Genomic DNA, 5,583 nt, shown 5'->3' with positions numbered 1-5,583 from the left:
ACACACACATCACCTTCTCTCAAGGAGACAGTAGTAATATCTCCTTCTCAGGCTTGTGCGGGTGATGGAGCCAGCAGTGTGGGGACTGCCTGGAGCATAGTCAGTGGTCAGTGAACATCAGTTCCTCTTCTTTCTCCTCCTCTGCCTCCCAGTCGCATCACCATGGGGTGGCCATGTGCGCCGGAAAAAAAGGCGAGAAGGCCTCCTCAGCAGGTTTTTACTGGCAAATGTCTAAAAACACGAAGCTTCTTGACTTCCCCCCAAGCACCTACCTATCCCCAATGTGACAGTAAAGTCAGATTAGTAAGTACCCCTGGACACTGGAACATGCCCCCGTCAGATAATCCATATCACTGGTCCTATCCAGGTGAGCCTTGCTTCTGCTGCTCACTGCCGTAGGAAACCAGGTGCTCCTGGGAATCCTGAGATCCACCCTGGCCCACAGGCCTTGGCTCCCTTTCAGTTCATTTCTTTCTTTTGTGGTGGAGCATCTGGGCCATAGCGCTGGAAGTGTTTTGGCCCTGATGCTGGGGCCCTTATCTCCATGCTGTGCAAGCGCCATTCCTGCCATGTCAGAACCCATTAGAGGCCACTTTGCTGAGGCTTTTGAAGGAGTAATCGGTTTGTAGAGGGAAGGGGCTGTGCCAAGCCAGGCCAGATGGAGTAAGTAATGAAGGCCCCAGATTAATCTCACTTGTCTCTTTTTTCTTTTTTCTAATATGAAGGCTCAACCCAAGAGCTTGGCAGTCTCAAGACAAATTATACTTGTCAGCTTCAAAGCATAAGTTCCCTTCCAAGTCAGAATGTTTGCACTTTCCCTCTCTCTCTCCCTGTCTCCTTTTCCTCTCTCTTAAAATAAAAAACTGGAGTAAAAAATGGGGCACATATGAAATGTTGTGACATTTTTGTATCATTGTAATAATAAAAGCATCTATTGAGCATTTAACTATGTAGTAGGCAACATACCGCATCCTCTACGTGCATTCCACTCATTTTTTTCTCACCATAACCCGATAAAATAGGAATAGATTAGTATCCCCATTTTATAGATTAGGAAACCAAGGTTCAGAGAGGATGACAAACTTAAAGTCTTAGTTAGGGAACTGTGGAGCAAGGACTCAAACGTAGGGTTGTGTTAGTCCAACCACTACACTTTACACACTCTTTAGTCTTAACAGCTGCTAATCTCTCTTGTGTAAGTCTTTGTCTGAAGGGAGAGCTTAGCTCTGAAGCCAAGAACATAGTTTCCTGCCTGTTTCCATTGTTAAAAACTCTAGAAAAAATGGTACTGTTGAAGCTATTTGCAGGACAGGCCTGAGATGAAGACACAGAGAAAGGACTTGTGGACCCAGGGGGGAAAGAGAGGGTGGGACAAACTGAGAGAGTAGCATTGGAACATAGGCATTACCATATGTAAAACAGATAGCTAGTGGGAAGTTGCTGTATAGCCCAGGATGCTCAGCCCAGGACTCTATGATGACCGAGAGGGCTGGGTGGGGCATCAGATCAGATCAGTCGCTCAGTCGTGTCCGACTCTTTGTGACCCCATGAATCGCAGCACGCCAGGCCTCCCTGTCCATCACCAACTCCCAGAGTTCACTCAGACTCACATCCATCGAGTCAGTGAGGAAGTTTCAAGAGGGAGGGGGTGTATGTATACTCATGGTTGATTCACGTTGTTGTATGGCAGAATCCAACACAACATTGTAAAGCAATTACCCTCCAATTAAAAATAAATTAAAAAACTCTTCCTGAAGTCTTGGGCTGAAAGTAAGATATGACAACTGGTTTCCCAAAGAAGCATTTCCTGAGGTATACATTATGGAATCCTAGTCTTTGACATATATGGGAACACAGATCCTGTGACTAAATAAATTTGGGAACCACTACTTATATCAGTCTCTCCTAGAGTCACAAGGCATGTGAGCAGGCAAGAAGTCCTGAAAGTAAGAAACCTTGAAGAACTTTGTTTTGCTCACTTGTTTCCCCAAATTATTTGGCCCAGTTAGTTTCTCAAGGCATACCTAGAAAGAAGGCATACAGATGGCCAAAAAACACATGAAAAGATGCTCAACATCACTAATTCTTAGAGCAATGCAAATCAAAACTACACTGAGCTATCACCTCCCACCAGTCAGAGTGGCCATCATCACCCCAGCATTGCCTGACTTTCACTCTGACCTTTGCAGGCTTTGGGCACAGCTAGCGGTATTGTCAGAAGCCCTTACAGATCCTGCTGGGGGAAGTCCATTCAGGCTTCCTCTCCTGCCTCATAGAGACCCACCCCCTGTCACTTGTTCTTCTTCCTGTCTTTCTGACCCCCGTGGTTCCAGAGACCCCAGCTCCTGACACTGAGGTCAGGCCACTCTTGTTAGGGAGCTTGAGGATGCGTGTCTGTGGATTTGGCTTCAGACCCTCTGTGGGACCCAGCTGCAACATCTTCCATTACTCCTCTCCCCACAGGCTGATGCAGAGGTGCTTCTGAAAGAAGTATCACCATAGCTGATTCCAAAACCGTCTTTTTGGGAAATCTTAAGTCTTGGTCTTACATGGAGACCTAGGCATTCTAATGATCTTAACTGGCAGGGTGAGGTAATTATTATTATCACAGTTATTATTATTTTATTACTATTATTATATTACAGTTATTATTATTAGCAATTATTGAGTGGCTGCGATGTGCTCCTTGCTGTATTTGGGATATGTGGAATGCACTCAGACTGCTGAACACCAGCTGATCCCTGTTTTTCTAAATAATCCTTTCTTAAAGGTCACTGAGAAATCAACTGACTTTTTTCCCCTCCTTCTTTCCTCCTTTCCTTCCTCTTAGGTCATCAAATATGTACATGCCAATCGAGGATGTAGTGGTGAGCAAGGAAGGACGTGGTCTCCATCTTTGAGGAAGCTCAGTTTGGGGAGGGAGAAAGAAGGACAATTACAGTTCAGTGAAGGAGGCCTGGGGCTAGGGGAGAAGAAAGGCATGGAGGGAAGGGTGACGTCGCCAGGAAGCAGACACAGGTTGATCCTGACCTAGCTTCCCACCCGCCCCCCGCCCAGGAATGCTGCTAAGCTACTAAGTCACTTCAGTCGTGTCCGACTCTGCGACCACATAGATGGCAGCCCACCAGGCTCCACCGTCCCTGGGATTCTCCAGGCAAGAACACTGGAGTGGGTTGCCATTTCCTTCTCCAATGCATGAAAGTGAAAACTGAAAGTGAAGTCACTCAGTTGTGTCCGACTCTTCGCGACCCCATGGACTGCAGCCCCCCAGGCTCCTCCGTCCATGGGATTTTCCAGGCAAGGGTACTGGAGTGGGGTGCCATTGCCTTCTCCCCTGCAAGGAATAAGTTACATCTATTCAAGAGCAGGACATCCTAGAACATGAGGGTGAGGTTTAAGCACCCACCTGCACCCCAGAGACCAAGACAGAGGGCATGAGAAGGTAAGAGAAGCGAGGACACGTTGGCCACATTGCACCTCCCCCAGCACAAGGATTGCTCTCCCCTGAGACTCCGGTCTTCCAGTAGGAAATGGGAAACCAGGGCAGCAGCCCTCCCAGCACTGTGGGTCATTGACATTGTGAGAGCCCCTGTTCTGATCTCACACCAGTGGAGACTGCAGGGGTGTCTGCGGGGCTCAGCCACTGTCCACATCCTGTGCTCTGAGTAAATCCACTTGTGCCCCCACACTGCGGTCAACTCTGGTTGCAATGACTGCAGCCTACAGGGACCTTGTGGATAGATTCTTTCCCATTCCTAATCCTCTGATTTTTCATTAAGTAAACAACAGCTGTGTTCAGATTTCAAAGTGACTCTATCTCTGAAGTTTCTGGTTTTGAAGTCCCTGGTCTGTTAAACTATCTTTCAAATTTGAGAAGCTTGGTGGTTCCAAATTCTGGTCTCTGGACTGTCATATGTTTGTTTAGAAGTTCTAATTAGCATGCATCAATTTAGACTACTTCGGTCTCCCTGAAAATGATTTTGATAAATAATAGGTCTTGCTTGTTAGGTAGGCTCCTGGCCACACCAAAAAGCCCCAGGTTAATCAGCCCCATCGTGTTTACTTATTTTCAAAGATTCCTTACCTTTTATTGAATGCCAGGCACGATGTTAAGAGCTTTACATGGACTGGTTCATTTATCCTTTTGAAGAATGATATAAGGTATTTATTCTTATTATACAGATGAAGAAACCAAGGCCCAGAGAAGTTAAGAAACTACCAAAGTCACACAACTAGGAAATAGTGAAATACAAATTGAAATTAAGGTCTTTGATCTTATCTACCTTAACTACCTTTGATCTTAACTCTTAATTCTTAAGACACATGAAACCCTCCTGGTAATATGTTTACAGACTCTCTGAGCTGACCCATTTGAGAGACAACATTGGTTTTCAAATTAAAATCTTCGTATGCATATTAAAAATCATTCCTATCTCTGTATTTATGTTTTATAAGGGACTATCATGTCTTATATGTAATGTCATCCATCCATCCATTCCTTCACCTGCCCATTAGCTCATCTTTCCATCCTTCCCTTCCTTTAACCACCCACCTTCTGACCCACCTGTTCATCCACTCATCCACCTACCCACTTACTCATCTACGTACCCCTCCATCCATCCACCCATCCATCTACCCATCTATCCATCCATTCAACCTACAGCTTTCCACATAGCAGACTCTATTCTAGATGCTGAACACCCCCTGACACATCACCTCCATGTCGTTTCCCATGCTCAAAGTGACTTCCCTCTTCCTCTCAGCCCATCCAAATGCAGCCCAGCTCTCATAACCAATTCAAATCCTTCATTTCCCTTAAAGGCTGCACTCACTACACTCATCCACATAAACTCAGTCTAACTTTCAATTGCATCTAATATCAAAGAACACAAGACCTAGAATTTGACAGACATGGACTGAAATCCCAGCTCTGCCCCTGCCATAGCTATGGAACCAAATTGTTCTTTTGGAGCCTCTGGCTTTCTTGTTTGTGAAATGGAAATAATGATAATAAGAATAGTAATAATGATAATATCTACCTCATAAGTTTGTTGGATGATTAACTGAGAAACTGAATGTAAATTATATAGTATTGGTCATAGCAAACACCCTCTTCCAACAACACAAGAGAAGACTCTACACATGGACATCACCAGATTGTCAACACCGAAATCAGATTGATTATGGTTCTTTGCAGCCAAAGATGGAGAAGCTCTATACAGTCAACAAAAACAAGACCAGGAGCTGACTGTGGCTCAGATCATGAACTCCTTATTACCAAATTCAGACTTAAATTGAGGAAAGTAGGAAAAACTACTAGATCATTCAGGTATGACCTAAATCAAATCCCTTATGATTATACAGTGGAAGTGAGAAATAGATTTAAGGGCCTAGATCTGATAGAGTGCCTGATGAACTATGGACTGAGGTTCGTGACATTGTACAGGAGACAGGGATCAAGACCATCCCCATGGAAAAGAAATGCAAAAAAGCAAAATGGCTGTCTGGAGAGGCCATACAAATAGCTGTGAAAAGAAGAGAAGCGAAAAGCAAAGGAGAAAAGGAAAGATATAAGCATCTGAA

The sequence above is a fragment of the Bison bison genome, unplaced genomic scaffold (genome assembly GCF_000754665.1).
Source record: "Bison bison bison isolate TAMUID 2011002044 unplaced genomic scaffold, Bison_UMD1.0 scf7180017863957, whole genome shotgun sequence".
In the NCBI taxonomy this organism is placed as follows: Eukaryota; Metazoa; Chordata; class Mammalia; order Artiodactyla; family Bovidae; genus Bison; species Bison bison.
This window is presented reverse-complemented; position numbering follows the sequence as displayed.